Source organism: Ranitomeya variabilis, chromosome 1 (assembly GCF_051348905.1).
Source record: "Ranitomeya variabilis isolate aRanVar5 chromosome 1, aRanVar5.hap1, whole genome shotgun sequence".
NCBI lineage: Eukaryota > Metazoa > Chordata > Amphibia > Anura > Dendrobatidae > Ranitomeya > Ranitomeya variabilis.
The window spans coordinates 680,331,605-680,351,785 of NC_135232.1; the positions used below are offsets into that span (position 1 = coordinate 680,331,605).

At 46.1% G+C, this 20,181-nt stretch overlaps 1 protein-coding gene across 2 annotated transcripts in view; it reads right to left on the reverse strand.

The window, feature by feature from the left end:
• The window catches only part of RTN1 (reticulon 1), a 481,263-nt gene that overhangs the window by 384,306 nt on the left and 76,776 nt on the right, over positions 1 to 20,181 (reverse strand). The gene's annotated exons all lie outside the window — the stretch shown is intronic.

Sequence of the window (20,181 nt, forward strand, 5' to 3'; positions counted from 1 at the left end):
GTGTTCTCCTCCAGGTTTCCTTGTCTGAGCTACAACCTTCAGGCTCTCATTGAGTATTTTTTAATGTCACACTGCAGTTGGCCTACTACTTTATTTGGGGCCTACTGTTATGACCCCAATGGCAGAGGGTCTCAGAAATAATTACTAAGTCTGCAAACACAAAAAACCAGCTCATAGGGCAGTGGTAACTGAGCTGACCATATATCTAATCCTAGCACCACAAATAGCAGCAGCCGGGGAACGTGCCTACGTTGGTTCTAGACGTCTCGCGCCAGCCGGAGAACTAACTAACCCTAGAAGGGAAAAGAAAGACCTTTCTTGCCTCCAGAGAAAAGACCCCAAAAAGTTGGATACAAGCCCCCAACAAATAATAACGGTGAGGTAAGAGGAAAAGACAAACATAAGAATGAGCTAGGTATTTAGCAAAGAGAGGCCCACTAGCTAATAGCAGAATATAGTAAGATGACTTATATGGTCAGCAAAAACCCTATCAAAATATCCACGCTGGATATTCAAGAACCCCCGAACCGTCTAACGGCCCGGGGGGAGAACACCAGCCCCCTAGAGCTTCCAGCAAGGTCAGGAATCACATTTAGTACAAGCTGGACAAAAATGAGAGCAAGCAAATAACCAAAAAAACAAAGAAGCAGGACTTAGCTTAATTTTGCACGAACCAAGACCAGCAGACAGCAGCAAACAGAAAGGATCTGATTACAACGATGCCAGGCACTGGACTAAGGATCCAGGAAGTTTATATAGCAACACCCCTGGACTAACGACCCAGGTGGTTGCCAAACTGAGGAAAGACAATCCCAGAGTCATATCACTAGTAACCACAAGAGGGAGCCAAAAAGTCTAATTCACAACAGCCTACTAACGGTGTCTGCCGCTCCTTGGTGTTCTCCAGGTTTCCTTGTCTGAGCTTCAACCTTCAGGCTCTCATTGAGTATTTTTTAATGTCACACTGCAGTTGGCCTACTACTTTGTTTGGGGCCTAGTAACGGTGTCTGCCGCTCTCTGGTGTTGTCCTCCACTGAAAAAGCTGAGCTTCAACCTCCAGGCTCTCAATGAGTATTTTTTAATGTCACACTGCAGTTGCCCTACTTCTTTGGTTGGGGCCTAGTAACGGTGTCTGCCGCTCCTTGGTGTTCTCCTCCAGGTTTCCTTGTCTGAGCTTCAACCTTCAGGCTCTCATTGACTATTTTTTAATGTCACACTGCAGTTGCCCTACTACTTTGGTTGGGGCCTAGTAACGGTGTCTGCCGCTCCCTGGTGTTGTCCTCCACTGAAAAAGCTGAGCTTCAACCTTCAGGCTCTCATTGAGTATTTTTTAATGTCACACTGCAGTTGCCCTACTACTTTGGTTGGGGCCTAGTAACGGTGTCTGCCGCTCCTTGGTGTTCTCCTCCAGGTTTCCTTGTCTGAGCTTCAACGTTCAGGCTCTCATTGAGTATTTTTTAATGTCACACTGCAGTTGCCCTACTACTTTGTTTGGGGCCTAGTAACGGTGTCTGCCGCTCCTTGGTGTTCTCCTCCAGGTTTCCTTGTCTGAGCTTCAACCTTCAGGCTCTCATTGAGTATTTTTTTATGTCACACTGCAGTTGGCCTACTACTTTGTTTGGGGCCTAGTAACGGTGTCTGCCGCTCCCTGGTGTTGTCCTCCACTGAAAAAGCTGAGCTTCAAACTTCAGGCTCTCATTGAGTATTTTTTAATGTCACACTGCAGTTGGCCTACTACTTTGGTTGGGGCCTAGTAACGGTGTCTGCCGCTCCCTGGTGTTGTCCTCCACTGAAAAAGCTGAGCTTCAACCTTCAGGCTCTCATTGAGTATTTTTTAATGTCACACTGCAGTTGCCCTACTACTTTGGTTGGGGCCTAGTAACGGTGTCTGCCGCTCCTTGGTTACATAGTTACATAGTTATTAAGGTTGAAGGAAGACTGTTAGTCCATCTAGTTCAACCCATAGCCTAACCTAACATGCCCTAACATGTTGATCCAGGGGAAGGCAAAAAAAACCCATGTGGCAAAGAGTAACTCCACCATGGGGAAAAAAATTCCTTCCCGACTCCACATACGGCAATCAGACTAGTTCCCTGGATCAACGCCTTATCAAGGAATCTAGTGTATATACCCTGTAACATTATACTTTTCCAGAAAGGTATCCAGTCCCCTCTTAAATTTAATTAATGAATCACTCATTACAACATCATACGGCAGAGAGTTCCATAGTCTCACTGCTCTTACAGTAAAGAATCCGCATCTGTTATTATGCTTAAACCTTCTTTCCTCCAGACGTAGAGGATGCCCCCTTGTCCCTGTCTCAGGTCTATGATTAAAAAGATCATCAGAAAGGTCTTTGTACTGTCCCCTCATATATTTATACATTAAAATAAGATCACCCCTTAGTCTTCGTTTTTCCAAACTAAATAGCCCCAAGTGTAATAACCTATCTTGGTATTGCAGACCCCCCAGTCCTCTAATAACCTTGGTCGCTCTTCTCTGCACCCGCTCCAGTTCAGCTATGTCTTTCTTATACACCGGAGACCAGAACTGTGCACAGTATTCTAAGTGTGGTCGAACTAGTGAAATGTATAGAGGTAAAATTATGTTCTCATGAGCATCTATGCCTCTTTTAATACATCCCATTATTTTATTTGCCTTTGTAGCAGCTGCCTGACACTGGCCACTGAATATGAGTTTGTCATCCACCCATACACCCAGGTCTTTTTCATTGACGGTTTTGCCCAGAGTTTTAGAATTAAGCACATAGTTATACATCTTATTACTTCTACCCAAGTGCATGACCTTACATTTATCCCCATTAAAGCTCATTTGCCATTTATCAGCCCAAGCTTCTAGTTTACATAAATCATCCTGTAATATTAAATTGTCCTCCCCTGTATTGATTACCCTGCAGAGTTTAGTGTCATCTGCAAATATTGAAATTCTACTCTGAATGCCCCCTACAAGGTCATTAATAAATATGTTAAAAAGAAGAGGGCCCAATACTGACCCCTGTGGTACCCCACTGCTAACCGTGACCCAGCCCGAGTGTGCTCCATTAATAACCACCCTTTGTTTCCTATCCCTGAGCCAGCTCTCAACCCACTTACACATATTTTCCCCTATCCCCATTACTCTCATTTTATGTAACAACCTTTTGTGTGGCACCGTATCAAAAGCTTTGGAAAAGTCCATATATACTACGTCCACTGGGTTCCCTTGGTCCAGTCCGGAACTTACCTCTTCATAGAAGCTGATCAAATTAGTCTGACATGAACGGTCCCTAGTAAACCCGTGCTGATACTGGGTCATGAGGTTATTCCTCTTCAGATACTCCAGCATAGCATCCCTTAGAATGCCCTCCAGGATTTTACCCACAGTAGAGGTTAAGCTTACTGGCCTATAATTACCGAGTTCAGTTTTTGTCCCCTTTTTGAATATTGGCACCACATTTGCTATACGCCAGTCCTGTGGTACAGACCCTGTTATTATGGAGTCTTTAAAGATTAAAAATAATGGTCTATCAATGACTGTACTTAGTTCCTGCAGTACTCGGGGGTGTATCCCATCCGGGCCCGGAGATTTGTCAATTTTAGTTATTTTTAGACGCCGCTGTACTTCCTGCTGGGTTAAGCAGGTGACATTTGATGGGGAATTTTTATCACTAGTCATTTTGTCTGCCATGGGATTTTCTTTTGTAAATACTGATGAAAACAAGTCATTTAGCATATGGGCTTTTTCCTCATCCTCATCCACCATTTCACCCAGACTATTTTTAAGGGGGCCAACACTGTCATTTTTTAGTTTCTTACTATTTATATAGTTAAAGAATATTTTGGGATTATTTTTACTCTCTCTGGCAATGAGTCTCTCTGTCTCAATCTTTGCTGCCTTGATTCGCTTTTTACAGAATTTATTTAATTTTCTGTATTTATTTAATGCCTCCTCACTACCTACTTCCTTTAATTCTCTAAATGCTTTCTTTTTGTCCCTTATTGCACCCCTTACAGCTCTATTTAGCCATATTGGTTTCCTCCTATTTCTAGTATGTTTATTCCCATACGGTATATACTGTGCACAGGTCCTATCCAGGATGCTAATAAATGTCTCCCATTTTCTTTGTTTATTTTTGTGTCTCAGGATATCGTCCCAGTTAATTGCACCAAGATCCTCTCTCATCCGTTGGAAATTTGCCCTCCTGAAGTTTAGTGTCCTTGTCACCCCCCTACTACCCATCTTATTAAAGGTTACATTAAAACTTATTATTTTGTGATCACTATTCCCCAAGTGACCCCCAACCCTTATATTTGATATGCGGTCTGGCCTGTTGGTTAATATTAGATCTAGCAGTGCCCCCCTCCTTGTTGGGTCCTGAACCAGTTGTGAAAGGTAATTGTCTCTCATAGTTGTCAAAAACCGATTACCTTTGCTGGAACTGCAGGTTTCTGTTCCCCAATCTATTTCAGGGTAGTTGAAGTCCCCCATAATAATGACTTCTCCTTGAGTCGCAGCTTCATCTATTTGCTTTACGAGGATATTCTCCGTTGCTTCCATTAGTTTTGGAGATTTATAACAAACCCCTATCAGTAATTTATTATTTTTTCCCCCTCCCCTTATCTCCACCCACAGGGACTCTACATTTTCATTAAATTCACCTATATTATCACGCAGGATGGGTTTTAAGGAAGATTTTACATATAGACACACCCCTCCCCCTCGCTTATCTGTACGGTCATTTCTGAACAGGCTATAGCCCTGCAAGTTAACAGCCCAGTCATGGCTCTCATCCAGCCACGTCTCAGACATCCCCACCATGTCATAATTATGCTCCAACAACATTAGTTCTAATTCATCCATTTTGTTGGCGAGGCTTCTGGCATTAGTATACATGCACTTGATGTTACTCTCTGTACCTCTATTCTTTCTTAAATTACTAACTGTTCTAACCCCACCCCCCATGCCACCGCCACCCCCAACTTCCTTATTTGTGCCAAGGTGTCTATCTGCACTATCTTCCCCTCCTATAAAATGAATACCCTCCCCCCCAATCCCTAGTTTAAACACTCCTCCAGCCTTCTAGCCATTTTCTCCCCCAGCACAGCTGCACCTTCCCCATTGAGGTGCAGGCCGTCCCTAGCGTAGAGCCTGTAGCCAACTGAGAAGTCGGCCCAGTTCTGCAGGAACCCAAACCCCTCCTTCCTACACCAATTCTTGAGCCACTTATTAACCTCCCTAATCTCCCGTTGCCTCTCTGGCGTGGCACGTGGTACAGGCAGTATTTCGGAAAATACCACGTTGGAGGTCCTTGCTTTCAGCTTGCAGCCTAATTCCCTGAAATCATCTTTAAGGACCTTCCACCTACCTCTAACTTTGTCATTTGTGCCAATGTGCACCATGACCGCTGGGTCCTCACCAGCCCCTCCCAGTAATCTGTCCACCCGATCAGCGATGTGTCGGACTCGAGCTCCAGGTAGGCAGCACACCGTCCGACGATCCCTGTCTTTGTGACAGATTGCCCTATCTGTTCCCCTAATAATTGAGTCCCCCACTACCAGCACCTGTCTGGCCTGCCCTGCTCTCCTTTTTCCCTCCTTACTGGAGCAGTCACTCCTCCGGCTTTCAGAGGACATGCCTGGCTGCAGCAGTGCTACCCCTGTACTGGCACCCCCCTCATTTGCCAACTTAGCTAACTTATTGGGGTGTGCCAGATCAGGACTAGCCTCCCTGGCACTCTTCCCTCTACCCCGCCTTCTATCTGTCACCCAGCTAACTGCCACACTGTCCTGCAGCTCCATCCTACCATCCCCCTCCTCATCTATCCCATTGAGCGTCTGCTCTGTGAGCAGAAGACTCCTCTCCATATTGTCTATGGATCTCAGTGTTGCCACCTGCACATTTAGATCCAGTATCTGGGTTTCCAAATGCACAATGTGCTCACATCTCGCACAGCAGTATGCACCCTCGACCGGCTGGTCAAGGACTGCATACATGTGGCAAGATGTACACTGGATGGCATTAACAATAGTGGAGCACATTTCCTAATGGGGATTGCACCACACAGAAACGTTAATTAAAAATAAATACAAAGTATTAATTAAACAAACAAAAAAAAAAACAGAAGCAATTCCTCCCTTGGAAACTCCCTGATTCCAAAGTCGCTGAATCACAAGTCACACACTTACCGCCGTTCACACTTACGCTCAGGTCACACTCAGCTCGCTCACACTCGCTGTGCTGAAGATTTATAGATTTTTTTTCTCTCTCTATCTCCCCTCAACAGCAATCCACCTTGCTGTTCAGATGCACTTCCAAAAAGGACTTGAGCCCCAAACAGCTGCCCCTTATAAACCCTTAATTATGAGCCCCCACCCTAAGTTAACTCCTTATGAATATAGCTACTCCCAATTCAGCAACTCACACCAATTCACACAGGTATTTGTTAAAGGCTTTACAAATACCTCTTCACTGAATCACAAGTCACACACTTACCGCCGTTCACACTTACGCTCAGGTCGCACTCAGCTCGCTCACACTCGCTGTGCTGAAGATTTATAGATTTTTTTTTTCTCTCTATCTCCCCTCAACAGCAATCCACCTTGCTGTTCAGATGCACTTCCAAAAAAGGAAGGTGTTTTCCTCCAGGTTTCCTTGTCTGAGCTTCAACCTTCAAGCTCTCATTGAGTATTTTTTAATGTCACACTGCAGTTGGCCTACTACTTTGTTTGGGGCCTAGTAACGGTGTCTGCCGCTCCTTGGTGTTCTCCTCCAGGTTTCCTTGTCTGAGCTTCAACCTTCAGGCTCTCATTGAGTATTTTTTAATGTCACACTGCAGTTGGCCTACTACTTTGTTTGGGGCCTAGTAACGGTGTCTGCCGCTCCCTGGTGTTGTCCTCCACTGAAAAAGCTGAGCTTCAACCTTCAGGCTCTCATTGAGTATTTTTTAATGTCACACTGCAGTTGGCCTACTACGTTGGTTGGGGCCTAGTAACGGTGTCTGCCGCTCCCTGGTGTTGTCCTCCACTGAAAAAGCTGAGCTTCAACCTTCAGGCTCTCATTGAGTATTTTTTTGTTATGGACCTAGTGGTTAGGAACACTTGAGATGACCTGATAGGTAAACCAGAAATATAGGACAAGCTCTGGGGACGTGGAAACTTTACTGACCGCAACCCTGATCCTATCACACACACTATAGGCAGCCGTGGAACGTACCTAACTCTCCCTAGACGCCTCTTCACAGCCTGAGAACTAGCTACCCCTAGAGAGAAACAAAGCCTCACTTGCCTCAGAGAAATTTCCCCAAAAGTAAAGTCAGCCCCCACAAATAATGACGGTGAGTTCAGAGGAAAATACAAACATAGGAATGAAAACAGGTTTTACCATAGGAGGCCCACTAGTACTAAATAGTAGGAAGATAGCAAGGGAACTGTGCAGTCAGTATAAAATACTACAAAAAAATCCACGCACAGAATACTAAAGACCCTCACACCGACTCACGATGTGAGGGAGCAACTCTGCTCCCCAGAGCTTCCAGCTAGCAAGAAAATAGCATATAAGCAAGCTGGACTGAACTTAACATATACTGAGAAACATTTTCCAAAAGCAGTGAGCAAAAATGAACTAGCATGAACTTAGCTTCTCCAAGAGGAGACAGGTCACACGAGAAGTCCCAGAGAGATCTGAACCAATACTGAATACAACGACAGCTGGCAACAAGTAAAGATCTAGGTGGAGTTAAATAGGCAGCAGCACAGCAGAAAACGAGGCAGCTGGATCCCAGCTAAAGACCAGCAGTATCACTCAAAGCCACCAGAGGGAGCCACACGAACAGAACTCAACAAAGTACCATTCATGACCACAGGAGGGAGCCCGAGAACGGAATTCACAACAGTACCCCCCCCTTGAGGAGGGGTCACCGAACCCTCACCAGAGCCCCCAGGCCGATCAGGACGAGCCAAATGAAAGGCACGAACCAAATCGGCAGCATGGATATCAGAGGCAACAACCCAGGAATTATCCTCCTGACCATAGCCCTTCCATTTAACCAAGTACTGAAGTTTCCGTCTCGAAACACGAGAATCCAAGATCTTTTCCACCACATACTCCAATTCTCCCTCGACCAACACTGGAGCAGGAGGATCAACAGAAGGAACCACAGGCACCACATACCTCCGCAACAATGACCTATGGAACACATTATGGATGGCAAAAGATGCCGGGAGGTCCAAACGAAATGACACAGGATTGAGGATTTCAGAAATCTTATAAGGACCGATGAAACGAGGCTTAAACTTAGGAGAGGAAACCTTCATAGGAACATAACGAGAAGACAACCAAACCAGATCCCCCACACGAAGTCGGGGACCCACACAGCGACGGCGGTTAGCAAAGCGCTGAGCCTTCTCCTGTGACAGCGCCAAATTGTCCACTACGTGGTTCCAAATCTGCTGCAATCTGTCCACCACAGAATCCACACCAGGGCAGTCAGAAGGCTCAACCTGCCCCGAGGAAAAACGAGGATGAAAACCAGAATTACAAAAAAAAGGCGAAACCAAAGTAGCCGAACTAGCCCGATTATTGAGGGCGAACTCAGCCAATGGCAAAAAAGTCACCCAATCATCCTGGTCAGCAGAAACAAAACATCTCAGATAAGTTTCCAAGGTCTGATTAGTTCGTTCGGTTTGGCCATTTGTCTGAGGATGGAAAGCCGAAGAAAAAGACAAATCAATGCTCATCTTAGCACAAAAAGATCGCCAAAATCTGGACACGAACTGGGACCCTCTGTCAGACACAATGTTCTCCAGAATACCATGCAAACGAACCACACTCTGAAAGAACAGCAAAACCAAATCAGAGGAGGAAGGCAATTTAGGCAAGGGCACCAAATGGACCATCTTAGAAAAACGATCACAAACCACCCAGATGACAGACATCCTCTGAGAGACCGGAAGATCCGAAATAAAATCCATGGAAATATGCGTCCAGGGCCTCTTTGGGACAGGCAAAGGCAAAAGCAAACCACTGGCACGAGAACAGCAAGGCTTGGCCCGAGCACAAATCCCACAGGACTGCACAAAAGAACGCACATCCCGCGACAAGGAAGGCCACCAAAAGGACCTAGCCATCAAATCTCTGGTACCAAAAATCCCAGGATGACCCGCCAACACTGAACAATGAACCTCGGAAATAACTCTACTGGTCCATCTATCAGGGACAAACAGTCTCTCCGGTGGACAACGGTCAGGTCTATCGACCTGAAACTCCTGCAGCACCCACCGCAAATCAGGGGAGATGGCAGACAAAATCACCCCCTCTCTGAGGATACCAGCCGGTTCAGGAACTCCCGGAGAGTCAGGCACAAAACTCCTAGAAAGGGCATCAGCCTTCACATTCTTAGAGCCCGGGAGGTACGAAACCACGAAATCGAAACGGGAGAAAAACAGTGACCATCGAGCCTGTCTAGGATTCAGCCGCTTGGCTGACTCGAGATAAATCAAATTCTTGTGATCCGTCAAGACCACCACACGATGCTTGGCTCCCTCAAGCCAATGGCGCCACTCTTCAAATGCCCACTTCATTCCCAACAACTCCCGATTACCAACATCATAATTACGCTCGGCAGGCGAAAACTTTCTTGAAAAGAAAGCACATGGCTTCATCATAGAGCCATCAGAGCTTCTCTGAGACAAGACAGCCCCTGCTCCAATCTCAGAAGCATCAACCTCGACCTGAAAAGGGAGAGAAACATCCGGCTGACGCAAGACAGGAGCCGAAGAAAACCGACGTTTCAGCTCCTGAAAGGCCTCAACGGCCGCAGGAGACCAATTAGTCACATCAGCACCCTTTTTGGTGAGATCAGTCAAAGGCTTAACCACACTAGAAAAATTAGTGATGAAGCGACGGTAAAAATTAGCAAAGCCCAGGAACTTCTGAAGACTCTTCACAGATGTAGGTTGAGTCCAATCATAAATGGCCTGGACTTTAACTGGATCCATCTCGATAGTAGAAGGGGAAAAAATAAAGCCCAAAAAGGAAACCTTCTGGACTCCGAAGAGACATTTAGAGCCCTTCACAAACAAGGCATTAGCACGCAGGACCTGAAATACCATCCTGACCTGCTTCACATGAGATTCCCAATCATCAGAAAAGACCAAAATATCATCCAGATATACAATCATGAATCTATCCAGATACTCTCGGAAGATGTCGTGCATAAAGGACTGAAACACAGAAGGGGCATTAGAAAGCCCAAATGGCATCACCAAGTACTCAAAATGGCCTTCGGGCGTATTAAATGCTGTTTTCCATTCATCGCCCTGTTTTATACGCACAAGATTATACGCTCCTCGAAGATCTGTCTTGGTGAACCAACTAGCCCCCTTAATGCGAGCAAACAGATCGGACAGCAGAGGCAAAGGGTACTGAAATTTGACCGTGATTCTATTAAGAAGGCGATAATCAATACAGGGTCTCAAAGAACCATCCTTCTTGGCCACAAAAAAGAACCCTGCTCCCAATGGTGATGAGGATGGGCGAATATGTCCTTTCTCCAAGGACTCCTTTATATAACTCCGCATAGCGGCATGTTCAGGCACAGATAGATTGAAAAGTCGACCCTTAGGGAACTTACTACCAGGAATCAAATCTATAGCACAATCACAATCCCTATGAGGAGGTAGGGCACCGGATTTGGGCTCATCAAATACATCCTGGTAATCTGACAAAAATTCAGGGACTTCAGAAGGAGTAGAAGCTGCAATTGACACCAAAGGAACATCGCCATGTACCCCTTGACAACCCCAACTAGACACAGACATTGATTTCCAATCCAATACTGGATTATGAACCTGCAGCTGTTATGACCCCAATGGCGAGGGTCTCAGAGGAACGTGGAAGTCTGCAGAGTACAAAAATCCAGCTCATAGGGCAGTGGTAACTGGGTTGACCATATATCTACTCCTAACGCCAACACTAGAAGTAGCCGGGGATCATTCCTACGTTGATTCTAGATGACACGCGCCAGCCGGAGAATCTAGCTACCCCTAGTAGAGGAAAACAAAGACCTTTCTTGCCTCCAGAGAAGGGGACTCCAAAGCTGGATAGAAGCCCCCCACAAATAATGACGGTTAGGTAAGAGGAAATGACAAACACAGAAATGAACCAGGTTTAGCACAGAGAGGCCCGCTTACTGATAGCAGAATAAAGAAAGGTAACTTATATGGTCAACAAAAACCCTATCAAAATCCACACTGGAAATTCAAGAACCCCCGAACCGTCTAACGGTCCGGGGGGAGAACACCAGCCCCCCTAGAGCTTCCAGCAAAGGTCAGGATATAGATATGGAACAAGCTGGACAAAAATACAAAACCAAAACAAATAGCAAAAAGCAGACTTAGCTGATATAACTGGAACCAGGATCAGTAGACAAGAGCACAGCAGACTAGCTCTGATAACTACGTTGCCAGGCATTGAACTGAAGGTCCAGGGAGCTTATATAGCAACACCCCTAACTAACGACCCAGGTGCGGATAAAAGGAATGACAGAAAAACCAGAGTCAAAAAACTAGTAACCACTAGAGGGAGCAAAAAGCAAATTCACAACAGTACCCCCCCCTTAGTGAGGGGTCACCGAACCCTCACCACGACCACCAGGGCGATCAGGATGAGCGGCATGAAAGGCACGAACTAAATCGGCCGCATGAACATCAGAGGCGACCACCCAGGAATTATCCTCCTGACCATAGCCCTTCCACTTGACCAGGTACTGAAGCCTCCGCCTGGAGAGGCGAGAATCCAAGATCTTCTCCACCACGTACTCCAACTCGCCCTCAACCAACACCGGAGCAGGAGGCTCAGCAGAAGGAACTACAGGCACAATGTACCGCCGCAACAAGGACCTATGAAATACATTGTGAATAGCAAACGACACAGGAAGATCCAGACGAAAAGATACAGGATTAAGGATTTCCAATATCTTGTAAGGCCCAATAAAACGAGGTTTAAATTTGGGAGAGGAGACCTTCATAGGAACAAAGCGGGAAGAAAGCCATACCAAATCCCCAACGCGTAGTCGGGGACCCACACCGCGGCGGCGGATGGCAAAGCGCTGAGCCTTCTCCTGTGACAACTTCAAGTTGTCCACCACATGATTCCAGATCTGCTGCAACCTATCCACCACAGAATCCACCCCAGGACAGTCAGAAGGCTCCACATGACCCGAAGAAAAGCGAGGATGGAAACCAGAGTTGCAGAAAAAAGGCGAAACCAAGGTGGCGGAACTAGCCCGATTATTAAGGGCAAACTCAGCCAACGGCAAGAATGTCACCCAATCGTCCTGATCAGCAGAGACAAAACACCTCAAATAAGCCTCCAAAGTCTGATTGGTTCGCTCCGTCTGTCCATTAGTCTGAGGATGGAAAGCAGACGAAAACGACAAATCAATACCCATCCTACTACAAAAGGATCGCCAGAACCTGGAAACGAACTGGGATCCTCTGTCTGACACAATATTCTCAGGGATGCCGTGCAAACGAACCACGTTCTGGAAAAACACAGGAACCAGATCGGAAGAGGAAGGCAGCTTAGGCAAAGGAACCAAATGGACCATCTTGGAGAAGCGATCACATATCACCCAGATAACGGACATGCCCTGAGATAGCGGAAGATCAGAAATGAAATCCATGGAGATATGTGTCCAAGGTCTCTTCGGGACAGGCAAGGGCAAGAGCAAACCGCTGGCACGAGAACAGCAAGGCTTAGCTCGAGCACAAGTCCCACAGGACTGCACAAATGACCGCACATCCCTTGACAAGGAAGGCCACCAAAAGGACCTGGCCACCAGATCTCTGGTGCCAAAAATTCCCGGGTGACCTGCCAACACCGAGGAATGAACCTCGGAAATGACTCTGCTGGTCCACTTATCCGGGACAAACAGTCTGTCAGGTGGACAAGACTCAGGCCTATCAGCCTGAAATCTCTGCAACACACGTCGCAGATCCGGAGAAATAGCTGACAAGATAACTCCATCTTTAAGAATACCAACAGGATCAGCGACTCCAGGAGCATCAGGCACAAAGCTCCTAGAAAGAGCATCGGCCTTCACATTCTTTGAACCTGGTAAATACGAGACAACAAAATCAAAGCGGGAGAAAAACAATGACCAGCGGGCCTGTCTCGGATTAAGGCGTTTAGCAGACTCGAGATACATCAGATTTTTGTGATCAGTCAAGACCACCACACGATGCTTAGCACCCTCGAGCCAATGACGCCACTCCTCAAATGCCCATTTCATGGCCAACAACTCCCGATTGCCCACATCATAATTTCGCTCGGCAGGCGAAAACTTCCTAGAGAAAAAGGCACAAGGTTTCATAACAGAGCAACCAGGGCCTCTCTGCGACAAAACGGCCCCTGCCCCAATCTCCGAAGCATCCACCTCAACCTGAAAGGGAAGTGAGACGTCAGGCTGGCACAAAACAGGCGCTGAAGTAAACCGGCGTTTCAACTCCTGGAAAGCCTCCACGGCAGCAGGAGCCCAGTTAGCTACATCGGAGCCCTTCTTGGTCATATCCGTCAAAGGTTTCACAATGCTAGAAAAATTAGCGATAAAACGACGGTAGAAGTTAGCGAAGCCCAAGAACTTCTGAAGACTCTTAACTGACGAGGGCTGAGTCCAATCAAGAATAGCTCGGACCTTGACTGGGTCCATCTCCACAGCAGAAGGGGAAAAAATGAACCCCAAAAAGGGAACCTTCTGTACACCAAAGAGACACTTTGAGCCCTTGACAAACAAAGAATTTTCACGCAAAATTTTAAAGACCAACCTGACCTGCTCCACATGCGAATCCCAATTATCAGAAAAAACCAAAATATCATCCAGATAAACAATCAAAAATTTATCCAGATACTTCCGGAAAATGTCATGCATAAAGGACTGAAAAACTGAAGGCGCATTGGAGAGCCCAAAAGGCATCACCAAGTACTCAAAATGACCTTCGGGCGTATTGAATGCGGTTTTCCATTCATCACCTTGCTTAATGCGCACAAGGTTGTACGCACCACGAAGGTCTATCTTGGTGAACCACTTGGCACCCTTAATCCGGGCAAATAAGTCAGACAACAGCGGCAAAGGATACTGAAATTTGACAGTGATCTTATTTAAAAGCCGATAATCAATACAAGGTCTCAAAGATCCGTCCTTTTTTGCCACAAAAAAGAATCCCGCACCAAGAGGGGAAGAAGACGGACGAATATGTCCTTTCTCCAGAGACTCCTTGATATATGAACGCATAGCGGTATGTTCAGGTACCGACAGATTAAACAGTCTTCCCTTAGGAAATTTACTGCCTGGGATCAAATCTATAGCACAGTCACAGTCCCTATGAGGAGGCAGTGCACTGGACTCAGACTCACTGAAGACATCCTGATAATCAGACAAATACTCCGGAACTTCCGAAGGCGTAGAAGAAGCAATAGACACAGGCAGGGAATCCCCATGAATACCACGACAGCCCCAACTTGAGACTGACATAGCCTTCCAGTCCAGGACTGGATTATGGGTCTGTAACCATGGCAGCCCTAAAACAACCAAATCATGCATTTTATGTAAAACCAGGAAACGTATCACCTCGCGGTGTTCAGGAGTCATGCACATGGTAACCTGTGTCCAATACTGCGGTTTATTTGCTGCCAATGGTGTAGCATCAATACCCCTAAGAGGAATAGGATTTTCTAATGGTTCAAGAGTAAAACCACAGCGCTTAGCAAATGAGAGATCCATGAGACTCAGGGCAGCACCTGAATCTACAAACGCCATGACAGGATAAGATGACAGTGAGCAAATCAAAGTTACAGACAGAATAAATTTAGGTTGCAAATTACCAACGGTGACAGGACTAACAACCTTAGCTATACATTTAGAGCATGCTGAGATAACATGTGTAGAATCACCACAGTAGTAGCACAAGCCATTCCGGCGTCTATGAATTTTCCGCTCATTTCTAGTCAGGATTCTATCACATTGCATTAAATCAGGTGTCTGTTCAGACAACACCATGAGGGAATTTGCGGTTTTGCGCTCCCGCAACCGCCGGTCAATTTGAATAGCCAGTGCCATAGTATCATTCAGACCTGTGGGAATGGGAAAACCCACCATAACATTCTTAATGGCTTCAGAAAGGCCATTTCTAAAATTAGCGGCCAGTGCACACTCGTTCCAATGTGTCAGCACGGACCATTTCCGAAATTTTTGGCAATACACTTCAGCCTCGTCCTGCCCCTGAGACATAGCCAGCAAGGCCTTTTCTGCCTGAATCTCAAGATTGGGTTCCTCATAAAGTAAACCGAGCGCCAGAAAAAACGCATCAAGATCAGCCAATGCCGGATCTCCTGGCGCCAGCGAAAAAGCCCAATCCTGAGGGTCGCCCCGTAAGAACGAAATAACAATTTTTACTTGCTGAGCAGAATCTCCAGATGAACAGGGTCTCAGGGACAAAAACAATTTACAATTATTCACGAAATTCCTAAACTTAAACCTGTCTCCGGAAAACAGTTCAGGAATCGGTATTTTAGGTTCTGACCTAGGATTTCTGATAACATAGTCTTGTATGCCCTGCACACGAGTAGCCAGCTGGTCCACACTTGTAATCAAGGTCTGGACATTCATGTCTGCAGCAAGCATAGCCACTCTGAGGTAAAGGGGAAGGAGAAAAAAAAAACTCAGAATCTTCTTTCTTATAATCCCTCTTCTGCAATGCATTAAACATTTAATACTGGCCTGGCAAACTGTTATGACCCCAATGGCGAGGGTCTCAGAGGAACGTGGAAGTCTGCAGAGTACAAAAATCCAGCTCATAGGGCAGTGGTAACTGGGTTGACCATATATCTACTCCTAACGCCAACACTAGAAGTAGCCGGGGATCATTCCTACGTTGATTCTAGATGACACGCGCCAGCCGGAGAATCTAGCTACCCCTAGTAGAGGAAAACAAAGACCTTTCTTGCCTCCAGAGAAGGGGACCCCAAAGCTGGATAGAAGCCCCCCACAAATAATGACGGTTAGGTAAGAGGAAATGACAAACACAGAAATGAACCAGGTTTAGCACAGAGAGGCCCGCTTACTGATAGCAGAATAAAGAAAGGTAACTTATATGGTCAACAAAAACCCTATCAAAATCCACACTGGAAATTCAAGAACCCCCGAACCGTCTAACGGTCCGGGGGGAGAACACCAGCCCCCCTAGAGCTTCCAGCAAAGGTCAGGATATAGATATGGAACAAGCTGGACAAAAATACAAAACCAAAACAAATAGCAAAAAGCAGACTTAGCTGATATAACTGGAACCAGGATCAGTAGACAAGAGCACAGCAGACTAGCTCTGATAACTACGTTGCCAGGCATTGAACTGAAGGTCCAGGGAGCTTATATAGCAACACCCCTAACTAACGACCCAGGTGCGGATAAAAGGAATGACAGAAAAACCAGAGTCAAAAAACTAGTAACCACTAGAGGGAGCAAAAAGCAAATTCACAACATGCAGCCATGGCAACCCCAAGACGACAACATCATGCAAATTATGTAACACCAGAAAACGAATATCCTCCTGATGTGCAGGAGTCATGCACATGGTCACTTGAGTCCAGTACTGAGGCTTATTCTTGGCCAATGGCGTAGCATCAATTCCCCTTAGTGGAATAGGGAACTGCAAAGGCTCTAAGAAAAAAACCACAGCGCCTGGCAAAATCCAAATCCATCAGATTCAGGGCAGCACCTGAATCCACAAAAGCCATAACTGAGTAGGATGACAAAGAGCAAATCAAAGTAACAGACAAAATAAATTTAGGCTGTACAGTACCAATGGTGACCGACTTAGCGAACCTTTTAGTGCGCTTAGGACATTCGGAGATAGCATGAGTGGAGTCACCACAGTAAAAACACAACCCATTCTGACTTCTGTGATTTTGCCGCTCAATTCTGGTCAGAATCCTACCACATTGCATAGACTCAGGCTTCTGCTCAGAGAACACCGCCAGATGGTGCACAGGTTTGCGCTCCCGCAAACGCCGATCAATCTGAATGGCCAAGGACATTGATTCATTCAGACCTGCAGGCGTGGGGAACCCCACCATAACATCCTTAAGGGCTTCAGAAAGACCCTTTCTGAAAATCACTGCCAGGGCACACTCATTCCATTGAGTGAGCACAGACCACTTCCTAAACCTCTGGCAGTAAACCTCCGCTTCATCCTGACCCTGAGACAGAGCCAGCAAGGTCTTTTCTGCCTGGTCGACTGAATTAGGCTCCTCATAAAGCAATCCAAGCGCCAGAAAAATTGCATCTACATTTAGCAATGCAGGATCTCCTGGCGCCAGGGAAAATGCCCAATCCTGAGGGTCGCCACGTAACAAGGAAATAATAATTTTAACTTGCTGAGTAGGGTCACCAGAAGAGCGGGGTTTCAGAGCAAGACACAATTTGCAATTGTTTTTAAAATTCAGAAACTTAGATCTATCTCCAGAAAATAAATCAGGAATTGGTATTCTAGGCTCTAACATAGGATTCTGAACTACATAATCCTGAATGCCTTGTACCCTTGCAGTGAGATGATCCAAACTAGAGGACAGATCTTGAATGTTCATATCTGCAGCTGAGTCCTGAACCACCCAGAGATCAAGGGGAGGAGAGAAGCAAAACACACTGCAGAGAAAAAAAAATGAGCTCAGAACTTCTCTTATCCCTCTTTTGTGAGGCATTAACACCTTATGGGCCAGCTGTACTGTTATGGACCTAGTGGTTAGGAACACTTGAGATGACCTGATAGGTAAACCAGAAATATAGGACAAGCTCTGGGGACGTGGAAACTTTACTGACCGCAACCCTGATCCTATCACACACACTATAGGCAGCCGTGGAGCGTACCTAACTCTCCCTAGACGCCTCTTCACAGCCTGAGAACTAGCTACCCCTAGAGAGAAACAAAGCCTCACTTGCCTCAGAGAAATTTCCCCAAAAGTAAAGTCAGCCCCCACAAATAATGACGGTGAGTTCAGAGGAAAATACAAACATAGGAATGAAAACAGGTTTTAGCATAGGAGGCCCACTAGTACTAAATAGTAGGAAGATAGCAAGGGAACTGTGCGGTCAGTATAAAATACTACAAAAATATCCACGCAGAGAATACTAAAGACCCTCACACCGACTCACGATGTGAGGGAGCAACTCTGCTCCCCAGAGCTTCCAGCTAGCAAGAAAATAGCATATAAGCAAGCTGGACTGAACTTAACATATACTGAGAAACATTTTCCAAAAGCAGTGAGCAAAAATGAACTAGCATGAACTTAGCTTCTCCAAGAGGAGACAGGTCACACGAGAAGTCCCAGAGAGATCTGAACCAATACTGAATACAACGACAGCTGGCAACAAGTAAAGATCTAGGTGGAGTTAAATAGGCAGCAGCACAGCAGAAAACGAGGCAGCTGGAGCCCAGCTAAAGACCAGCAGTATCACTCAAAGCCACCAGAGGGAGCCCACGAACAGAACTCAACAAAGTACCATTCATGACCACAGGAGGGAGCCCGAGAACGGAATTCACAACATTTTTTAATGTCACACTGCAGTTGCCCTACTACTTTGGTTGGGGCCTAGTAACAGTGTCTGCCGCTCCTTGGTGTTCTCCACTGAACAAAGCAGTGCCGCCTGTTTACTCCTGTTACCAATTTTGAACTTCATTTGGCCCACTTAATTACTTGGGCCTACTAACTGTGTCAGCCTCTCATTACAGTTGTCCTCCACTGAACAAACCAATGCCGCCTGGTTAGTCCTGTTACCAATTTTGAACTGCATTTAGCCTAGTTTATTCTTTGGCCCTATATCTGTGTTTCCTCCTCATCCTGCCCATTGCCCAGCCACTGCTAGATGAGTCTGCTGGTACATTGACCCAGACCACTACATTCCCCTTGCACTCTACACAGCCAGAATCTGACCCTGTTGAAAGTAAGGTTCCCCTTCCCGCATGCTATACCACCTTACACAGGGACAAAGAGGAAGGTGCAGATGAAAGTGCAGGTTCCTTCATCAGGTGGGGGGGCATACTCGTTGGCGACGTCACTGGCACAGGGCCTCTCATAGTACGCAAAAATGTCGCTGCCGGTGGGAGGCGCCCCCGCCGTGCAAATACACCGCCGTACTTTGAGGGGCCCTGTGCCAGTGCCAATGCCAAAGAGTGGGCCCCCCTGCTTGCTCAGGATCACAGCACTTGCAAAGTTGAAATACTTACCTCTCCCTGCGCCACTGCCGTGACGTGGTCCAGATTTCCTGGGCCCACAAAATACTTGAACCAGCCCTACCCCCAACAACTTTAGCTAAATGACCCCCAATTTCCAATGCCTAACTATTATTATAAGGGAAATTAAGATTGACAAGCTTCATTAACAAGAATGGATGTTTTTGCCATTAAAATGGGCACTCTAGGTGTTTTCCTGGCCCCCACTCACTGCCGACTATGCTGCCCCATTGACTTGCATTGGGTTTCGTGTTTCGGCCGATCCCGACTTTACGAGATAATCGGCCGATTTCACGCTACCCGACTTTTGAGATAGTCGAGTTCCGCGAAACCCGACTCGACCCTAAAAAAGTCAAAGTCGCTCAACCCTAGTCAAGAAGTTTCATGGATGGACTAAAAATATTCTTGCTGTAACTGATGACTCACAAAGCTTGATGCTGATCGCATGTGACACTTGGGCAATGCATTTGATACCATTAAGGAGTTAAGTCGCATTGTGATTGATGAGAGATGTATAGGCTGTGTTACACAGGTCAGGCAAGATTTCCTCTAATAGCGATCAGGCAGCAGCTCTAGGTCGGAAAAAAAAAGCCTACCCAGTCAGGAGGTCTACTGGGAATGCGGCAGTGAATGGAAAACGAAATGAAGACAATAAGAAGCATAGCATAATAAGTATAGCATCATTTATGCATAAAAATAATACAGAGCTTTCTTCAGAAGGAATCTAAGTGCCAATATTAAAGAAGAATACACGGTGTGGATTTAGCAATCATTAAAATTAGGAAGAAAACCAGTGGTGTGAAGGAGGACCGTCTCTGAGTTTTCATAGCTGTAGGGGTCCACAGTTGGGATATGATACATCTCTTTGAGGGGATGGGGTGTAGTAATATTGGGAAATAGC